The 15,800-nt window shown below is 53.4% G+C and overlaps 47 non-coding genes across 47 annotated transcripts; 23 read left to right on the forward strand and 24 right to left on the reverse strand.

Annotated features, from left to right (window-relative positions):
• The first annotated feature begins 307 nt into the window (after positions 1–307).
• Trnai-uau (transfer RNA isoleucine (anticodon UAU)) lies at positions 308–399 on the forward strand. Its single transcript is given in 2 exon segments — positions 308–345; positions 364–399. It is a non-coding gene; the product is annotated as a tRNA-Ile (tRNA).
• Positions 400–510: 111 nt separating this feature from the next.
• On the forward strand, positions 511–582 carry Trnad-guc (transfer RNA aspartic acid (anticodon GUC)). The gene has a single exon. It is a non-coding gene; the product is annotated as a tRNA-Asp (tRNA).
• Positions 583–815: 233 nt separating this feature from the next.
• Positions 816–887, reverse strand: Trnam-cau (transfer RNA methionine (anticodon CAU)). The gene has a single exon. It is a non-coding gene; the product is annotated as a tRNA-Met (tRNA).
• Positions 888–1,161: 274 nt separating this feature from the next.
• Trnar-acg (transfer RNA arginine (anticodon ACG)) lies at positions 1,162–1,234 on the reverse strand. Its single transcript has one exon. It is a non-coding gene; the product is annotated as a tRNA-Arg (tRNA).
• A 442-nt stretch (positions 1,235–1,676) lies between these two features.
• Positions 1,677–1,768, forward strand: Trnai-uau (transfer RNA isoleucine (anticodon UAU)). Its single transcript is given in 2 exon segments — positions 1,677–1,714; positions 1,733–1,768. It is a non-coding gene; the product is annotated as a tRNA-Ile (tRNA).
• Positions 1,769–1,879: 111 nt separating this feature from the next.
• Trnad-guc (transfer RNA aspartic acid (anticodon GUC)) lies at positions 1,880–1,951 on the forward strand. Its single transcript has one exon. It is a non-coding gene; the product is annotated as a tRNA-Asp (tRNA).
• Positions 1,952–2,184: 233 nt separating this feature from the next.
• Positions 2,185–2,256, reverse strand: Trnam-cau (transfer RNA methionine (anticodon CAU)). Its single transcript has one exon. It is a non-coding gene; the product is annotated as a tRNA-Met (tRNA).
• Positions 2,257–2,530: 274 nt separating this feature from the next.
• On the reverse strand, positions 2,531–2,603 carry Trnar-acg (transfer RNA arginine (anticodon ACG)). The gene has a single exon. It is a non-coding gene; the product is annotated as a tRNA-Arg (tRNA).
• A 442-nt stretch (positions 2,604–3,045) lies between these two features.
• On the forward strand, positions 3,046–3,137 carry Trnai-uau (transfer RNA isoleucine (anticodon UAU)). The gene is given in 2 exon segments: positions 3,046–3,083; positions 3,102–3,137. It is a non-coding gene; the product is annotated as a tRNA-Ile (tRNA).
• A 111-nt stretch (positions 3,138–3,248) lies between these two features.
• Trnad-guc (transfer RNA aspartic acid (anticodon GUC)) lies at positions 3,249–3,320 on the forward strand. The gene has a single exon. It is a non-coding gene; the product is annotated as a tRNA-Asp (tRNA).
• Positions 3,321–3,553: 233 nt separating this feature from the next.
• Trnam-cau (transfer RNA methionine (anticodon CAU)) lies at positions 3,554–3,625 on the reverse strand. Its single transcript has one exon. It is a non-coding gene; the product is annotated as a tRNA-Met (tRNA).
• A 274-nt stretch (positions 3,626–3,899) lies between these two features.
• Trnar-acg (transfer RNA arginine (anticodon ACG)) lies at positions 3,900–3,972 on the reverse strand. The gene has a single exon. It is a non-coding gene; the product is annotated as a tRNA-Arg (tRNA).
• Positions 3,973–4,414: 442 nt separating this feature from the next.
• Positions 4,415–4,506, forward strand: Trnai-uau (transfer RNA isoleucine (anticodon UAU)). Its single transcript is given in 2 exon segments — positions 4,415–4,452; positions 4,471–4,506. It is a non-coding gene; the product is annotated as a tRNA-Ile (tRNA).
• Positions 4,507–4,617: 111 nt separating this feature from the next.
• Positions 4,618–4,689, forward strand: Trnad-guc (transfer RNA aspartic acid (anticodon GUC)). Its single transcript has one exon. It is a non-coding gene; the product is annotated as a tRNA-Asp (tRNA).
• Positions 4,690–4,922: 233 nt separating this feature from the next.
• Positions 4,923–4,994, reverse strand: Trnam-cau (transfer RNA methionine (anticodon CAU)). The gene has a single exon. It is a non-coding gene; the product is annotated as a tRNA-Met (tRNA).
• Positions 4,995–5,268: 274 nt separating this feature from the next.
• On the reverse strand, positions 5,269–5,341 carry Trnar-acg (transfer RNA arginine (anticodon ACG)). The gene has a single exon. It is a non-coding gene; the product is annotated as a tRNA-Arg (tRNA).
• Positions 5,342–5,783: 442 nt separating this feature from the next.
• On the forward strand, positions 5,784–5,875 carry Trnai-uau (transfer RNA isoleucine (anticodon UAU)). The gene is given in 2 exon segments: positions 5,784–5,821; positions 5,840–5,875. It is a non-coding gene; the product is annotated as a tRNA-Ile (tRNA).
• Positions 5,876–5,986: 111 nt separating this feature from the next.
• Trnad-guc (transfer RNA aspartic acid (anticodon GUC)) lies at positions 5,987–6,058 on the forward strand. The gene has a single exon. It is a non-coding gene; the product is annotated as a tRNA-Asp (tRNA).
• A 233-nt stretch (positions 6,059–6,291) lies between these two features.
• On the reverse strand, positions 6,292–6,363 carry Trnam-cau (transfer RNA methionine (anticodon CAU)). Its single transcript has one exon. It is a non-coding gene; the product is annotated as a tRNA-Met (tRNA).
• Positions 6,364–6,637: 274 nt separating this feature from the next.
• Positions 6,638–6,710, reverse strand: Trnar-acg (transfer RNA arginine (anticodon ACG)). The gene has a single exon. It is a non-coding gene; the product is annotated as a tRNA-Arg (tRNA).
• Positions 6,711–7,152: 442 nt separating this feature from the next.
• Trnai-uau (transfer RNA isoleucine (anticodon UAU)) lies at positions 7,153–7,244 on the forward strand. The gene is given in 2 exon segments: positions 7,153–7,190; positions 7,209–7,244. It is a non-coding gene; the product is annotated as a tRNA-Ile (tRNA).
• A 111-nt stretch (positions 7,245–7,355) lies between these two features.
• On the forward strand, positions 7,356–7,427 carry Trnad-guc (transfer RNA aspartic acid (anticodon GUC)). Its single transcript has one exon. It is a non-coding gene; the product is annotated as a tRNA-Asp (tRNA).
• Positions 7,428–7,660: 233 nt separating this feature from the next.
• On the reverse strand, positions 7,661–7,732 carry Trnam-cau (transfer RNA methionine (anticodon CAU)). Its single transcript has one exon. It is a non-coding gene; the product is annotated as a tRNA-Met (tRNA).
• Positions 7,733–8,006: 274 nt separating this feature from the next.
• On the reverse strand, positions 8,007–8,079 carry Trnar-acg (transfer RNA arginine (anticodon ACG)). Its single transcript has one exon. It is a non-coding gene; the product is annotated as a tRNA-Arg (tRNA).
• Positions 8,080–8,521: 442 nt separating this feature from the next.
• On the forward strand, positions 8,522–8,613 carry Trnai-uau (transfer RNA isoleucine (anticodon UAU)). The gene is given in 2 exon segments: positions 8,522–8,559; positions 8,578–8,613. It is a non-coding gene; the product is annotated as a tRNA-Ile (tRNA).
• Positions 8,614–8,724: 111 nt separating this feature from the next.
• On the forward strand, positions 8,725–8,796 carry Trnad-guc (transfer RNA aspartic acid (anticodon GUC)). The gene has a single exon. It is a non-coding gene; the product is annotated as a tRNA-Asp (tRNA).
• A 233-nt stretch (positions 8,797–9,029) lies between these two features.
• Trnam-cau (transfer RNA methionine (anticodon CAU)) lies at positions 9,030–9,101 on the reverse strand. Its single transcript has one exon. It is a non-coding gene; the product is annotated as a tRNA-Met (tRNA).
• Positions 9,102–9,375: 274 nt separating this feature from the next.
• On the reverse strand, positions 9,376–9,448 carry Trnal-aag (transfer RNA leucine (anticodon AAG)). Its single transcript has one exon. It is a non-coding gene; the product is annotated as a tRNA-Leu (tRNA).
• Positions 9,449–9,499: 51 nt separating this feature from the next.
• On the forward strand, positions 9,500–9,571 carry Trnad-guc (transfer RNA aspartic acid (anticodon GUC)). Its single transcript has one exon. It is a non-coding gene; the product is annotated as a tRNA-Asp (tRNA).
• A 233-nt stretch (positions 9,572–9,804) lies between these two features.
• On the reverse strand, positions 9,805–9,876 carry Trnam-cau (transfer RNA methionine (anticodon CAU)). The gene has a single exon. It is a non-coding gene; the product is annotated as a tRNA-Met (tRNA).
• Positions 9,877–10,150: 274 nt separating this feature from the next.
• On the reverse strand, positions 10,151–10,223 carry Trnar-acg (transfer RNA arginine (anticodon ACG)). Its single transcript has one exon. It is a non-coding gene; the product is annotated as a tRNA-Arg (tRNA).
• A 442-nt stretch (positions 10,224–10,665) lies between these two features.
• Positions 10,666–10,757, forward strand: Trnai-uau (transfer RNA isoleucine (anticodon UAU)). The gene is given in 2 exon segments: positions 10,666–10,703; positions 10,722–10,757. It is a non-coding gene; the product is annotated as a tRNA-Ile (tRNA).
• Positions 10,758–10,868: 111 nt separating this feature from the next.
• Positions 10,869–10,940, forward strand: Trnad-guc (transfer RNA aspartic acid (anticodon GUC)). The gene has a single exon. It is a non-coding gene; the product is annotated as a tRNA-Asp (tRNA).
• A 233-nt stretch (positions 10,941–11,173) lies between these two features.
• Positions 11,174–11,245, reverse strand: Trnam-cau (transfer RNA methionine (anticodon CAU)). Its single transcript has one exon. It is a non-coding gene; the product is annotated as a tRNA-Met (tRNA).
• A 274-nt stretch (positions 11,246–11,519) lies between these two features.
• Trnar-acg (transfer RNA arginine (anticodon ACG)) lies at positions 11,520–11,592 on the reverse strand. The gene has a single exon. It is a non-coding gene; the product is annotated as a tRNA-Arg (tRNA).
• A 442-nt stretch (positions 11,593–12,034) lies between these two features.
• Positions 12,035–12,126, forward strand: Trnai-uau (transfer RNA isoleucine (anticodon UAU)). Its single transcript is given in 2 exon segments — positions 12,035–12,072; positions 12,091–12,126. It is a non-coding gene; the product is annotated as a tRNA-Ile (tRNA).
• Positions 12,127–12,237: 111 nt separating this feature from the next.
• Trnad-guc (transfer RNA aspartic acid (anticodon GUC)) lies at positions 12,238–12,309 on the forward strand. The gene has a single exon. It is a non-coding gene; the product is annotated as a tRNA-Asp (tRNA).
• Positions 12,310–12,542: 233 nt separating this feature from the next.
• On the reverse strand, positions 12,543–12,614 carry Trnam-cau (transfer RNA methionine (anticodon CAU)). Its single transcript has one exon. It is a non-coding gene; the product is annotated as a tRNA-Met (tRNA).
• Positions 12,615–12,888: 274 nt separating this feature from the next.
• Trnar-acg (transfer RNA arginine (anticodon ACG)) lies at positions 12,889–12,961 on the reverse strand. Its single transcript has one exon. It is a non-coding gene; the product is annotated as a tRNA-Arg (tRNA).
• Positions 12,962–13,403: 442 nt separating this feature from the next.
• On the forward strand, positions 13,404–13,495 carry Trnai-uau (transfer RNA isoleucine (anticodon UAU)). Its single transcript is given in 2 exon segments — positions 13,404–13,441; positions 13,460–13,495. It is a non-coding gene; the product is annotated as a tRNA-Ile (tRNA).
• A 111-nt stretch (positions 13,496–13,606) lies between these two features.
• Trnad-guc (transfer RNA aspartic acid (anticodon GUC)) lies at positions 13,607–13,678 on the forward strand. Its single transcript has one exon. It is a non-coding gene; the product is annotated as a tRNA-Asp (tRNA).
• Positions 13,679–13,911: 233 nt separating this feature from the next.
• Trnam-cau (transfer RNA methionine (anticodon CAU)) lies at positions 13,912–13,983 on the reverse strand. The gene has a single exon. It is a non-coding gene; the product is annotated as a tRNA-Met (tRNA).
• A 274-nt stretch (positions 13,984–14,257) lies between these two features.
• Positions 14,258–14,330, reverse strand: Trnar-acg (transfer RNA arginine (anticodon ACG)). Its single transcript has one exon. It is a non-coding gene; the product is annotated as a tRNA-Arg (tRNA).
• A 442-nt stretch (positions 14,331–14,772) lies between these two features.
• Positions 14,773–14,864, forward strand: Trnai-uau (transfer RNA isoleucine (anticodon UAU)). Its single transcript is given in 2 exon segments — positions 14,773–14,810; positions 14,829–14,864. It is a non-coding gene; the product is annotated as a tRNA-Ile (tRNA).
• A 111-nt stretch (positions 14,865–14,975) lies between these two features.
• Positions 14,976–15,047, forward strand: Trnad-guc (transfer RNA aspartic acid (anticodon GUC)). The gene has a single exon. It is a non-coding gene; the product is annotated as a tRNA-Asp (tRNA).
• A 233-nt stretch (positions 15,048–15,280) lies between these two features.
• Positions 15,281–15,352, reverse strand: Trnam-cau (transfer RNA methionine (anticodon CAU)). The gene has a single exon. It is a non-coding gene; the product is annotated as a tRNA-Met (tRNA).
• Positions 15,353–15,626: 274 nt separating this feature from the next.
• On the reverse strand, positions 15,627–15,699 carry Trnar-acg (transfer RNA arginine (anticodon ACG)). The gene has a single exon. It is a non-coding gene; the product is annotated as a tRNA-Arg (tRNA).
• Between the last annotated feature and the right edge of the window lie 101 nt (positions 15,700–15,800).

Raw genomic sequence — 15,800 nt, forward strand, 5'->3', positions numbered from 1 at the left:
AAGGAAGGCATCTCTCCACCAGCTGCTCGGCCACGGAGCGCCTGCACAGCTTAGAGCTTGCCACACATCTGCCGTCGCTGTTGGACAGGTAGCGGAATGCAAGGCGCCCGTTTTTTTGCATTTTTTCGGTGATGACAAGCGGTTGACATGCTTGTAAGTGTAGCATATAAAACAAGAATCGTATGAAGCATTCGTAGACAGGTCCTAAAGTCGCAGTATGGCCGCAGGTGACGGTCGTATGACGGGTCTGTAGCCACAACAGGTTGGCATCAAAGTGAACACCGCTAACTGAAAGCACTCTGCTGTAGCCCCAGTGGCGCAATTGGTTAGCGCACGGTACTTATAAGGCAGTAGCCGTGAGCAATGCCGGGGTTGTGAGTTCGAGCCTCACCTGGGGCATACTTTTATTTCGTAGCAGCTGACTATGGAAGCATCGGGACGCTAGATTTGAGATGTATCACGTACCCGAGAACCATAAATGTGCGTGCACTGTAGACAACGACTGCGTGTTCCTCGGTAGTATAGTGTTTAGTATCCCCGCCTGTCACGCGGGAGACCGGGGTTCGATTCCCCGCCGGGGACAGACGATTTTTATATCGCGAAAGCTGCACGTGTGGCCCGAAAAAGCATTACCGTTGTGATCAAGGAACGTAATCGCTAAAAAATCGTAAGAAAGTCTGCGTCTTAGGCAGTGTTTCTCGTATTCTGCACACGACGTCGTCGTTTCACAACTCACAGGGTTTGCTGTCGACGCTGAATCAGCGCACCCCAAGATTAATGATCGAGCACGAAGCACCCAAGAAAAGGAATAATTTTAGCAGAGCGTGGTTTCGATCCACGGACCTCTGGGTTATGGGCCCAGCACGCTTCCACTGCGCCACTCTGCTGTGCGGAGAGGCGGCCGCTCTTCGGTGCGTGACATGCGACACTTGGAAAAGCGTTGTCTGCGTCGCCTACTGTTTAATTAACTGTGTAGCATCTCCCAGCTTGACTTGTCTCGACTTTGCTCGACTAACGCTACGCTGACGCTTGCACGAAGCGATATTTACCGCGATCGTCTCGAGATGCAGCTGCGAGATGCTCAGGATTAACATTGCACTCCACGAAGGTGGAGACATTCGAATGCACTGCCTAGCTACGCGCCCGCAACTAACAAAACGCCGACCCTGCCAGGATTCGAACCTGGAATCTTCTGATCCGTAGTCAGACGCGTTATCCGTTGCGCCACAGGGCCGCTGCTAGCGCTTTGTACCACGGGGCGGGTGAAGATCGCAAAGCAACGTGTACTCCGTGGCTCGGCAATTTCATGTCATCCACTGACAACGGCGGCGCGGCCACTCTGGTCTTCCGCACTCTGCAGGGAGCTGCCAAGGAAGGCATCTCTCCACCAGCTGCTCGGCCACGGAGCGCCTGCACAGCTTAGAGCTTGCCACACATCTGCCGTCGCTGTTGGACAGGTAGCGGAATGCAAGGCGCCCGTTTTTTTGCATTTTTTCGGTGATGACAAGCGGTTGACATGCTTGTAAGTGTAGCATATAAAACAAGAATCGTATGAAGCATTCGTAGACAGGTGCTAAAGTCGCAGTATGGCCGCAGGTGACGGTCGTATGACGGGTCTGTAGCCACAACAGGTTGGCATCAAAGTGAATACCGCTAACTGTAAGCCCTCTGCTGTAGCCCCAGTGGCGCAATTGGTTAGCGCACGGTACTTATAAGGCAGTAGCCGTGAGCAATGCCGGGGTTGTGAGTTCGAGCCTCACCTGGGGCATACTTTTATTTCGTAGCAGCTGACTATGGAAGCATCGGGACGCTACATTTGAGATGTATCACGTACCCGAGAACCATAAATGTGCGTGCACTGTAGACAACGACTGCGTGTTCCTCGGTAGTATAGTGGTTAGTATCCCCGCCTGTCACGCGGGAGACCGGGGTTCGATTCCTCGCCGGGGACAGACGATTTTTATATCGCGAAAGCTGCACGTGTGGCCCGAAAAAGCATTACCGTTGTGATCAAGGAACGTAATCGCTAAAAAATCGTAAGAAAGTCTGCGTCTTAGGCAGTGTTTCTCGTATTCTGCACACGACGTCGTCGTTTCACAACTCACAGGGTTTGCTGTCGACGCTGAATCAGCGCACCCCAAGATTAATGATCGAGCACGAAGCACCCAAGAAAAGGAATAATTTTAGCAGAGCGTGGTTTCGATCCACGGACCTCTGGGTTATGGGCCCAGCACGCTTCCACTGCGCCACTCTGCTGTGCGGAGAGGCGGCCGCTCTTCGGTGCGTGACATGGGACACTTGGAAAAGCGTTGTCTGCGTCGCCTACTGTTTAATTAACTGTGTAGCATCTCCCAGCTTGACTTGTCTCGACTTTGCTCGACTGACGCTACGCTGACGCTTGCACGAAGCGATATTTACCGCGATCGTTTCGAGATGCAGCTGCGAGATGCTCAGGATTAACATTGCACTCCACGAAGGTGGAGACATTCGAATGCACTGCCTAGCTACGCGCCCGCAACTAACAAAACGCCGACCCTGCCAGGATTCGAACCTGGAATCTTCTGATCCGTAGTCAGACGCGTTATCCGTTGCGCCACAGGGCCGCTGCTAGCGCTTTGTACCACGGGGCGGGTGAAGATCGCAAAGCAACGTGTACTCCGTGGCTCGGCAATTTCATGTCATCCACTGACAACGGCGGCGCGGCCACTCTGGTCTTCCGCACTCTGCAGGGAGCTGCCAAGGAAGGCATCTCTCCACCAGCTGCTCGGCCACGGAGCGCCTGCACAGCTTAGAGCTTGCCACACATCTGCCGTCGCTGTCGGACAGGTAGCGGAATGCAAGGCGCCCGTTTTTTTGCATTTTTTCGGTGATGACAAGCGGTTGACATGCTTGTAAGTGTAGCATATAAAACAAGAATCGTATGAAGCATTCGTAGACAGGTGCTAAAGTCGCAGTATGGCCGCAGGTGACGGTCGTATGACGGGTCTGTAGCCACAACAGGTTGGCATCAAAGTGAATACCGCTAACTGTAAGCACTCTGCTGTAGCCCCAGTGGCGCAATTGGTTAGCGCACGGTACTTATAATGCAGTAGCCGTGAGCAATGCCGGGGTTGTGAGTTCGAGCCTCACCTGGGGCATACTTTTATTTCGTAGCAGCTGACTATGGAAGCATCGGGACGCTAGATTTGAGATGTATCACGTACCCGAGAACCATAAATGTGCGTGCACTGTAGACAACGACTGCGTGTTCCTCGGTAGTATAGTGGTTAGTATCCCCGCCTGTCACGCGGGAGACCGGGGTTCGATTCCCCGCCGGGGACAGACGATTTTTATATCGCGAAAGCTGCACGTGTGGCCCGAAAAAGCATTACCGTTGTGATCAAGGAACGTAATCGCTAAAAAATCGTAAGAAAGTCTGCGTCTTAGGCAGTGTTTCTCGTATTCTGCACACGACGTCGTCGTTTCACAACTCACAGTGTTTGCTGTCGACGCTGAATCAGCGCACCCCAAGATTAATGATCGAGCACGAAGCACCCAAGAAAAGGAATAATTTTAGCAGAGCGTGGTTTCGATCCACGGACCTCTGGGTTATGGGCCCAGCACGCTTCCACTGCGCCACTCTGCTGTGCGGAGAGGCGGCCGCTCTTCGGTGCGTGACATGGGACACTTGGAAAAGCGTTGTCTGCGTCGCCTACTGTTTAATTAACTGTGTAGCATCTCCCAGCTTGACTTGTCTCGACTTTGCTCGACTGACGCTACGCTGACGCTTGCACGAAGCGATATTTACCGCGATCGTCTCGAGATGCAGCTGCGAGATGCTCAGGATTAACATTGCACTCCACGAAGGTGGAGACATTCGAATGCACTGCCTAGCTACGCGCCCGCAACTAACAAAACGCCGACCCTGCCAGGATTCGAACCTGGAATCTTCTGATCCGTAGTCAGACGCGTTATCCGTTGCGCCACAGGGCCGCTGCTAGCGATTTGTACCACGGGGCGGGTGAACTTCGCAAAGCAACGTGTACTCCGTGGCTCGGCAATTGCATGTCATCCACTGACAACGGCGGCGCGGCCACTCTGGTCTTCCGCACTCTGCAGGGAGCTGCCAAGGAAGGCATCTCTCCACCAGCTGCTCGGCCACGGAGCGCCTGCACAGCTTAGAGCTTGCCACACATCTGCCGTCGCTGTTGGACAGGTAGCGGAATGCAAGGCGCCCGTTTTTTTGCATTTTTTCGGTGATGACAAGCGGTTGACATGCTTGTAAGTGTAGCATATAAAACAAGAATCGTATGAAGCATTCGTAGACAGGTCCTAAAGTCGCAGTATGGCCGCAGGTGACGGTCGTATGACGGGTCTGTAGCCACAACAGGTTGGCATCAAAGTGAACACCGCTAACTGAAAGCACTCTGCTGTAGCCCCAGTGGCGCAATTGGTTAGCGCACGGTACTTATAAGGCAGTAGCCGTGAGCAATGCCGGGGTTGTGAGTTCGAGCCTCACCTGGGGCATACTTTTATTTCGTAGCAGCTGACTATGGAAGCATCGGGACGCTAGATTTGAGATGTATCACGTACCCGAGAACCATAAATGTGCGTGCACTGTAGACAACGACTGCGTGTTCCTCGGTAGTATAGTGGTTAGTATCCCCGCCTGTCACGCGGGAGACCGGGGTTCGATTCCCCGCCGGGGACAGACGATTTTTATATCGCGAAAGCTGCACGTGTGGCCCGAAAAAGCATTACCGTTGTGATCAAGGAACGTAATCGCTAAAAAATCGTAAGAAAGTCTGCGTCTTAGGCAGTGTTTCTCGTATTCTGCACACGACGTCGTCGTTTCACAACTCACAGGGTTTGCTGTCGACGCTGAATCAGCGCACCCCAAGATTAATGATCGAGCACGAAGCACCCAAGAAAAGGAATAATTTTAGCAGAGCGTGGTTTCGATCCACGGACCTCTGGGTTATGGGCCCAGCACGCTTCCACTGCGCCACTCTGCTGTGCGGAGAGGCGGCCGCTCTTCGGTGCGTGACATGGGACACTTGGAAAAGCGTTGTCTGCGTCGCCTACTGTTTAATTAACTGTGTAGCATCTCCCAGCTTGACTTGTCTCGACTTTGCTCGACTGACGCTACGCTGACGCTTGCACGAAGCGATATTTACCGCGATCGTCTCGAGATGCAGCTGCGAGATGCTCAGGATTAACATTGCACTCCACGAAGGTGGAGACATTCGAATGCACTGCCTAGCTACGCGCCCGCAACTAACAAAACGCCGACCCTGCCAGGATTCGAACCTGGAATCTTCTGATCCGTAGTCAGACGCGTTATCCGTTGCGCCACAGGGCCGCTGCTAGCGCTTTGTACCACGGGGCGGGTGAAGATCGCAAAGCAACGTGTACTCCGTGGCTCGGCAATTTCATGTCATCCACTGACAACGGCGGCGCGGCCACTCTGGTCTTCCGCACTCTGCAGGGAGCTGCCAAGGAAGGCATCTCTCCACCAGCTGCTCGGCCACGGAGCGCCTGCACAGCTTAGAGCTTGCCACACATCTGCCGTCGCTGTTGGACAGGTAGCGGAATGCAAGGCGCCCGTTTTTTTGCATTTTTTCGGTGATGACAAGCGGTTGACATGCTTGTAAGTGTAGCATATAAAACAAGAATCGTATGAAGCATTCGTAGACAGGTGCTAAAGTCGCAGTATGGCCGCAGGTGACGGTCGTATGACGGGTCTGTAGCCACAACAGGTTGGCATCAAAGTGAATACCGCTAACTGTAAGCCCTCTGCTGTAGCCCCAGTGGCGCAATTGGTTAGCGCACGGTACTTATAAGGCAGTAGCCGTGAGCAATGCCGGGGTTGTGAGTTCGAGCCTCACCTGGGGCATACTTTTATTTCGTAGCAGCTGACTATGGAAGCATCGGGACGCTACATTTGAGATGTATCACGTACCCGAGAACCATAAATGTGCGTGCACTGTAGACAACGACTGCGTGTTCCTCGGTAGTATAGTGGTTAGTATCCCCGCCTGTCACGCGGGAGACCGGGGTTCGATTCCCCGCCGGGGAGAGACGATTTTTATATCGCGAAAGCTGCACGTGTGGCCCGAAAAAGCATTACCGTTGTGATCAAGGAACGTAATCGCTAAAAAATCGTAAGAAAGTCTGCGTCTTAGGAAGTGTTTCTCGTATTCTGCACACGACGTCGTCGTTTCACAACTCACAGGGTTTGCTGTCGACGCTGAATCAGCGCACCCCAAGATTAATGATCGAGCACGAAGCACCCAAGAAAAAGAATAATTTTAGCAGAGCGTGGTTTCGATCCACGGACCTCTGGGTTATGGGCCCAGCACGCTTCCACTGCGCCACTCTGCTGTGCGGAGAGGCGCGCGCTCTTCGGTGCGTGACATGGGACACTTGGAAAAGCGTTGTCTGCGTCGCCTACCGTTTAATTAACTGTGTAGCATCTCCCAGCTTGACTTGTCTCGACTTTGCTCGACTGACGCTACGCTGACGCTTGCACGAAGCGATATTTACCGCGATCGTCTCGAGATGCAGCTGCGAGATGCTCAGGATTAACATTGCACTCCACGAAGGTGGAGACATTCGAATGCACTGCCTAGCTACGCGCCCGCAGCTAACAAAATGCCGACCCTGCCAGGATTCGAACCTGGAATCTTCAGATCCGTAGTCAGACACGTTATCCGTTGCGCCACAGGGCCGCTGCTAGCGCTTTGTACCACGGGGCGGGTGAAGATCGCAAAGCAACGTGTACTCCGTGGCTCGGCAATTTCATGTCATCCACTGACAACGGCGGCGCGGCCACTCTGGTCTTCCGCACTCTGCAGGGAGCTGCCAAGGAAGGCATCTCTCCACCAGCTGCTCGTCCACGAAGGGCCTGCACAGCTTAGAGCTTGCCACACATCTGCCGTCGCTGTTGGACAGGTAGCGGAATGCAAGGCGCCCGTTTTTTTGCATTTTTTCGGTGATGACAAGCGGTTGACATGCTTGTAAGTGTAGCATATAAAACAAGAATCGTATGAAGCATTCGTAGACAGGTGCTAAAGTCGCAGTATGGCCGCAGGTGACGGTCGTATGACGGGTCTGTAGCCACAACAGGTTGGCATCAAAGTGAATACCGCTAACTGTAAGGCCTCTGCTGTAGCCCCAGTGGCGCAATTGGTTAGCGCACGGTACTTATAAGGCAGTAGCCGTGAGCAATGCCGGGGTTGTGAGTTCGAGCCTCACCTGGGGCATACTTTTATTTCGTAGCAGCTGACTATGGAAGCATCGGGACGCTACATTTGAGATGTATCACGTACCCGAGAACCATAAATGTGCGTGCACTGTAGACAACGACTGCGTGTTCCTCGGTAGTATAGTGGTTAGTATCCCCGCCTGTCACGCGGGAGACCGGGGTTCGATTCCCCGCCGGGGAGAGACGATTTTTATATCGCGAAAGCTGCACGTGTGGCCCAAAAAAGCATTACCGTTGTGATCAAGGAACGTAATCGCTAAAAAATCGTAAGAAAGTCTGCGTCTTAGGAAGTGTTTCTCGTATTCTGCACACGACGTCGTCGTTTCACAACTCACAGGGTTTGCTGTCGACGCTGAATCAGCGCACCCCAAGATTAATGATCGAGCACGAAGCACCCAAGAAAAGGAATAATTTTAGCAGAGCGTGGTTTCGATCCACGGACCTCTGGGTTATGGGCCCAGCACGCTTCCACTGCGCCACTCTGCTGTGCGGAGAGGCGGCCGCTCTTCGGTGCGTGACATGGGACACTTGGAAAAGCGTTGTCTGCGTCGCCTACTGTTTAATTAACTGTGTAGCATCTCCCAGCTTGACTTGTCTCGACTTTGCTCGACTGACGCTACGCTGACGCTTGCACGAAGCGATATTTACCGCGATCGTCTCGAGATGCAGCTGCGAGATGCTCAGGATTAACATTGCACTCCACGAAGGTGGAGACATTCGAATGCACTGCCTAGCTACGCGCCCGCAACTAACAAAACGCCGACCCTGCCAGGATTCGAACCTGGAATCTTCTGATCCGTAGTCAGACGCGTTATCCGTTGCGCCACAGGGCCGCTGCTAGCGCTTTGTACCACGGGGCGGGTGAAGATCGCAAAGCAACGTGTACTCCGTGGCTCGGCAATTTCATGTCATCCACTGACAACGGCGGCGCGGCCACTCTGGTCTTCCGCACTCTGCAGGGAGCTGCCAAGGAAGGCATCTCTCCACCAGCTGCTCGGCCACGGAGCGCCTGCACAGCTTAGAGCTTGCCACACATCTGCCGTCGCTGTTGGACAGGTAGCGGAATGCAAGGCGCCCGTTTTTTTGCATTTTTTCGGTGATGACAAGCGGTTGACATGCTTGTAAGTGTAGCATATAAAACAAGAATCGTATGAAGCATTCGTAGACAGGTGCTAAAGTCGCAGTATGGCCGCAGGTGACGGTCGTATGACGGGTCTGTAGCCACAACAGGTTGGCATCAAAGTGAATACCGCTAACTGTAAGCCCTCTGCTGTAGCCCCAGTGGCGCAATTGGTTAGCGCACGGTACTTATAAGGCAGTAGCCGTGAGCAATGCCGGGGTTGTGAGTTCGAGCCTCACCTGGGGCATACTTTTATTTCGTAGCAGCTGACTATGGAAGCATCGGGACGCTACATTTGAGATGTATCACGTACCCGAGAACCATAAATGTGCGTGCACTGTAGACAACGACTGCGTGTTCCTCGGTAGTATAGTGGTTAGTATCCCCGCCTGTCACGCGGGAGACCGGGGTTCGATTCCCCGCCGGGGAGAGACGATTTTTATATCGCGAAAGCTGCACGTGTGGCCCGAAAAAGCATTACCGTTGTGATCAAGGAACGTAATCGCTAAAAAATCGTAAGAAAGTCTGCGTCTTAGGAAGTGTTTCTCGTATTCTGCACACGACGTCGTCGTTTCACAACTCACAGGGTTTGCTGTCGACGCTGAATCAGCGCACCCCAAGATTAATGATCGAGCACGAAGCACCCAAGAAAAAGAATAATTTTAGCAGAGCGTGGTTTCGATCCACGGACCTCTGGGTTATGGGCCCAGCACGCTTCCACTGCGCCACTCTGCTGTGCGGAGAGGCGCGCGCTCTTCGGTGCGTGACATGGGACACTTGGAAAAGCGTTGTCTGCGTCGCCTACCGTTTAATTAACTGTGTAGCATCTCCCAGCTTGACTTGTCTCGACTTTGCTCGACTGACGCTACGCTGACGCTTGCACGAAGCGATATTTACCGCGATCGTCTCGAGATGCAGCTGCGAGATGCTCAGGATTAACATTGCACTCCACGAAGGTGGAGACATTCGAATGCACTGCCTAGCTACGCGCCCGCAACTAACAAAATGCCGACCCTGCCAGGATTCGAACCTGGAATCTTCTGATCCTTAGTCAGACGCGTTATCCGTTGCGCCACAGGGCCGCTGCTAGCGCTTTGTACCACGGGGCGGGTGAAGATCGCAAAGCAACGTGTTCCTCGGTAGTATAGTGGTTAGTATCCCCGCCTGTCACGCGGGAGACCGGGGTTCGATTCCCCGCCGGGGAGAGACGATTTTTATATCGCGAAAGCTGCACGTGTGGCCCGAAAAAGCATTACCGTTGTGATCAAGGAACGTAATCGCTAAAAAATCGTAAGAAAGTCTGCGTCTTAGGAAGTGTTTCTCGTATTCTGCACACGACGTCGTCGTTTCACAACTCACAGGGTTTGCTGTCGACGCTGAATCAGCGCACCCCAAGATTAATGATCGAGCACGAAGCACCCAAGAAAAAGAATAATTTTAGCAGAGCGTGGTTTCGATCCACGGACCTCTGGGTTATGGGCCCAGCACGCTTCCACTGCGCCACTCTGCTGTGCGGAGAGGCGCGCGCTCTTCGGTGCGTGACATGGGACACTTGGAAAAGCGTTGTCTGCGTCGCCTACCGTTTAATTAACTGTGTAGCATCTCCCAGCTTGACTTGTCTCGACTTTGCTCGACTGACGCTACGCTGACGCTTGCACGAAGCGATATTTACCGCGATCGTCTCGAGATGCAGCTGCGAGATGCTCAGGATTAACATTGCACTCCACGAAGGTGGAGACATTCGAATGCACTGCCTAGCTACGCGCCCGCAACTAACAAAATGCCGACCCTGCCAGGATTCGAACCTGGAATCTTCAGATCCGTAGTCAGACACGTTATCCGTTGCGCCACAGGGCCGCTGCTAGCGCTTTGTACCACGGGGCGGGTGAAGATCGCAAAGCAACGTGTACTCCGTGGCTCGGCAATTTCATGTCATCCACTGACAACGGCGGCGCGGCCACTCTGGTCTTCCGCACTCTGCAGGGAGCTGCCAAGGAAGGCATCTCTCCACCAGCTGCTCGTCCACGAAGCGCCTGCACAGCTTAGAGCTTGCCACACATCTGCCGTCGCTGTTGGACAGGTAGCGGAATGCAAGGCGCCCGTTTTTTTGCATTTTTTCGGTGATGACAAGCGGTTGACATGCTTGTAAGTGTAGCATATAAAACAAGAATCGTATGAAGCATTCGTAGACAGGTGCTAAAGTCGCAGTATGGCCGCAGGTGACGGTCGTATGACGGGTCTGTAGCCACAACAGGTTGGCATCAAAGTGAATACCGCTAACTGTAAGGCCTCTGCTGTAGCCCCAGTGGCGCAATTGGTTAGCGCACGGTACTTATAAGGCAGTAGCCGTGAGCAATGCGGGGGTTGTGAGTTCGAGCCTCACCTGGGGCATACTTTTATTTCGTAGCAGCTGACTATGGAAGCATCGGGACGCTACATTTGAGATGTATCACGTACCCGAGAACCATAAATGTGCGTGCACTGTAGACAACGACTGCGTGTTCCTCGGTAGTATAGTGGTTAGTATCCCCGCCTGTCACGCGGGAGACCGGGGTTCGATTCCCCGCCGGGGAGAGACGATTTTTATATCGCGAAAGCTGCACGTGTGGCCCAAAAAAGCATTACCGTTGTGATCAAGGAACGTAATCGCTAAAAAATCGTAAGAAAGTCTGCGTCTTAGGAAGTGTTTCTCGTATTCTGCACACGACGTCGTCGTTTCACAACTCACAGGGTTTGCTGTCGACGCTGAATCAGCGCACCCCAAGATTAATGATCGAGCACGAAGCACCCAAGAAAAAGAATAATTTTAGCAGAGCGTGGTTTCGATCCACGGACCTCTGGGTTATGGGCCCAGCACGCTTCCACTGCGCCACTCTGCTGTGCGGAGAGGCGCGCGCTCTTCGGTGCGTGACATGGGACACTTGGAAAAGCGTTGTCTGCGTCGCCTACCGTTTAATTAACTGTGTAGCATCTCCCAGCTTGACTTGTCTCGACTTTGCTCGACTGACGCTACGCTGACGCTTGCACGAAGCGATATTTACCGCGATCGTCTCGAGATGCAGCTGCGAGATGCTCAGGATTAACATTGCACTCCACGAAGGTGGAGACATTCGAATGCACTGCCTAGCTACGCGCCCGCAACTAACAAAATGCCGACCCTGCCAGGATTCGAACCTGGAATCTTCAGATCCGTAGTCAGACACGTTATCCGTTGCGCCACAGGGCCGCTGCTAGCGCTTTGTACCACGGGGCGGGTGAAGATCGCAAAGCAACGTGTACTCCGTGGCTCGGCAATTTCATGTCATCCACTGACAACGGCGGCGCGGCCACTCTGGTCTTCCGCACTCTGCAGGGAGCTGCCAAGGAAGGCATCTCTCCACCAGCTGCTCGTCCACGAAGCGCCTGCACAGCTTAGAGCTTGCCACACATCTGCCGTCGCTGTTGGACAGGTAGCGGAATGCAAGGCGCCCGTTTTTTTGCATTTTTTCGGTGATGACAAGCGGTTGACATGCTTGTAAGTGTAGCATATAAAACAAGAATCGTATGAAGCATTCGTAGACAGGTGCTAAAGTCGCAGTATGGCCGCAGGTGACGGTCGTATGACGGGTCTGTAGCCACAACAGGTTGGCATCAAAGTGAATACCGCTAACTGTAAGGCCTCTGCTGTAGCCCCAGTGGCGCAATTGGTTAGCGCACGGTACTTATAAGGCAGTAGCCGTGAGCAATGCGGGGGTTGTGAGTTCGAGCCTCACCTGGGGCATACTTTTATTTCGTAGCAGCTGACTATGGAAGCATCGGGACGCTACATTTGAGATGTATCACGTACCCGAGAACCATAAATGTGCGTGCACTGTAGACAACGACTGCGTGTTCCTCGGTAGTATAGTGGTTAGTATCCCCGCCTGTCACGCGGGAGACCGGGGTTCGATTCCCCGCCGGGGAGAGACGATTTTTATATCGCGAAAGCTGCACGTGTGGCCCAAAAAAGCATTACCGTTGTGATCAAGGAACGTAATCGCTAAAAAATCGTAAGAAAGTCTGCGTCTTAGGAAGTGTTTCTCGTATTCTGCACACGACGTCGTCGTTTCACAACTCACAGGGTTTGCTGTCGACGCTGAATCAGCGCACCCCAAGATTAATGATCGAGCACGAAGCACCCAAGAAAAGGAATAATTTTAGCAGAGCGTGGTTTCGATCCACGGACCTCTGGGTTATGGGCCCAGCACGCTTCCACTGCGCCACTCTGCTGTGCGGAGAGGCGCGCGCTCTTCGGTGCGTGACATGGGACACTTGGAAAAGCGTTGTCTGCGTCGCCTACTGTTTAATTAACTGTGTAGCATCTCCCAGCTTGACTTGTCTCGACTTTGCTCGACTGACGCTACGCTGACGCTTGCACGAAGCGATATTTACCGCGATCGTCTCGAGATGCAGCTGCGAGATGCTCAGGATTAACATTGCACTCCACGAAGGTGGAGACATTCGAATGCACTGCCTAGCTACGCGCCCGCAACTAACAAAACGCCGACCCTGCCAGGATTCGAACCTGGAATCTTCTGATCCGTAGTCAGACGCGTTATCCGTTGCGCCACAGGGCCGCTGCTAGCGCTTTGTACCACGGGGCGGGTGAAGATCGCAAAGCAACGTGTACTCCGTGGCTCGGCAATTTCATGTCATCCACTGACAACGGCGGCGCGGCCACTCTGGTCTTCCGCACTCTGCAGGGAGCTGCCAAGGAAGGCATCTCTCCACCAGCTGCTCGGCCACGGAGCGCCTGCACAGCTTAGAGCTTGCCACACATCTGCCGTCGCTGTTGGACAGGTAGCGGAATGCAAGGCGCCCGTTTTTTTGCATTTTTTCGGTGATGACAAGCGGTTGACATGCTTGTAAGTGTAGCATATAAAACAAGAATCGTATGAAGCATTCGTAGACAGGTGCTAAAGTCGCAGTATGGCCGCAGGTGACGGTCGTATGACGGGTCTGTAGCCACAACAGGTTGGCATCAAAGTGAATACCGCTAACTGTAAGCCCTCTGCTGTAGCCCCAGTGGCGCAATTGGTTAGCGCACGGTACTTATAAGGCAGTAGCCGTGAGCAATGCCGGGGTTGTGAGTTCGAGCCTCACCTGGGGCATACTTTTATTTCGTAGCAGCTGACTATGGAAGCATCGGGACGCTACATTTGAGATGTATCACGTACCCGAGAACCATAAATGTGCGTGCACTGTAGACAACGACTGCGTGTTCCTCGGTAGTATAGTGGTTAGTATCCCCGCCTGTCACGCGGGAGACCGGGGTTCGATTCCCCGCCGGGGAGAGACGATTTTTATATCGCGAAAGCTGCACGTGTGGCCCGAAAAAGCATTACCGTTGTGATCAAGGAACGTAATCGCTAAAAAATCGTAAGAAAGTCTGCGTCTTAGGAAGTGTTTCTCGTATTCTGCACACGACGTCGTCGTTTCACAACTCACAGGGTTTGCTGTCGACGCTGAATCAGCGCACCCCAAGATTAATGATCGAGCACGAAGCACCCAAGAAAAAGAATAATTTTAGCAGAGCGTGGTTTCGATCCACGGACCTCTGGGTTATGGGCCCAGCACGCTTCCACTGCGCCACTCTGCTGTGCGGAGAGGCGCGCGCTCTTCGGTGCGTGACATGGGACACTTGGAAAAGCGTTGTCTGCGTCGCCTACCGTTTAATTAACTGTGTAGCATCTCCCAGCTTGACTTGTCTCGACTTTGCTCGACTGACGCTACGCTGACGCTTGCACGAAGCGATATTTACCGCGATCGTCTCGAGATGCAGCTGCGAGATGCTCAGGATTAACATTGCACTCCACGAAGGTGGAGACATTCGAATGCACTGCCTAGCTACGCGCCCGCAACTAACAAAATGCCGACCCTGCCAGGATTCGAACCTGGAATCTTCTGATCCGTAGACAGACGCGTTATCCGTTGCGCCACAGGGCCGCTGCTAGCGCTTTGTACCACGGGGCGGGTGAAGATCGCAAAGCAACGTGTACTCCGTGGCTCGGCAATTTCATGTCATCCACTGACAACGGCGGCGCGGCCACTCTGGTCTTCCGCACTCTGCAGGGAGCTGCCAAGGAAGGCATCTCTCCACCAGCTGCTCGGCCACGGAGCGCCTGCACAGCTTAGAGCTTGCCACACATCTGCCGTCGCTGTTGGACAGGTAGCGGAATGCAAGGCGCCCGTTTTTTTGCATTTTTTCGGTGATGACAAGCGGTTGACATGCTTGTAAGTGTAGCATATAAAACAAGAATCGTATGAAGCATTCGTAGACAGGTGCTAAAGTCGCAGTATGGCCGCAGGTGACGGTCGTATGACGGGTCTGTAGCCACAACAGGTTGGCATCAAAGTGAATACCGCTAACTGTAAGCCCTCTGCTGTAGCCCCAGTGGCGCAGTTGGTTAGCGCACGGTACTTATAAGGCAGTAGCCGTGAGCAATGCCGGGGTTGTGAGTTCGAGCCTCACCTGGGGCATACTTTTATTTCGTAGCAGCTGACTATGAAAGCATCGGGACGCTACATTTGAGATGTATCACGTACCCGAGAACCATAAATGTGCGTGCACTGTAGACAACGACTGCGTGTTCCTCGGTAGTATAGTGGTTAGTATCCCCGCCTGTCACGCGGGAGACCGGGGTTCGATTCCCCGCCGGGGAGAGACGATTTTTATATCGCGAAAGCTGCACGTGTGGCCCGAAAAAGCATTACCGTTGTGATCAAGGAACGTAATCGCTAAAAAATCGTAAGAAAGTCTGCGTCTTAGGAAGTGTTTCTCGTATTCTGCACACGACGTCGTCGTTTCACAACTCACAGGGTTTGCTGTCGACGCTGAATCAGCGCACCCCAAGATTAATGATCGAGCACGAAGCACCCAAGAAAAAGAATAATTTTAGCAGAGCGTGGTTTCGATCCACGGACCTCTGGGTTATGGGCCCAGCACGCTTCCACTGCGCCACTCTGCCGTGCGGAGAGGCGCGCGCTCTTCGGTGCGTGACATGGGACACTTGGAAAAGCGTTGTCTGCGTCGCCTACCGTTTAATTAACTGTGTAGCATCTCCCAGCTTGACTTGTCTCGACTTTGCTCGACTGACGCTACGCTGACGCTTGCACGAAGCGATATTTACCGCGATCGTCTCGAGATGCAGCTGCGAGATGCTCAGGATTAACATTGCACTCCACGAAGGTGGAGACATTCGAATGCACTGCCTAGCTACGCGCCCGCAACTAACAAAATGCCGACCCTGCCAGGATTCGAACCTGGAATCTTCTGATCCGTAGTCAGACGCGTTATCCGTTGCGCCACAGGGCCGCTGCTAGCGCTTTGTACCACGGGGCGGGTGAAGATCGCAAAGCAACGTGTACTCCGTGGCTCGGCAATTTCATGTCATCCACTGACAACGGCGGCGCGGC

Source organism: Schistocerca serialis, unplaced genomic scaffold, assembly GCF_023864345.2.
Source record: "Schistocerca serialis cubense isolate TAMUIC-IGC-003099 unplaced genomic scaffold, iqSchSeri2.2 HiC_scaffold_729, whole genome shotgun sequence".
NCBI classification, from domain to species: Eukaryota; Metazoa; Arthropoda; class Insecta; order Orthoptera; family Acrididae; genus Schistocerca; species Schistocerca serialis.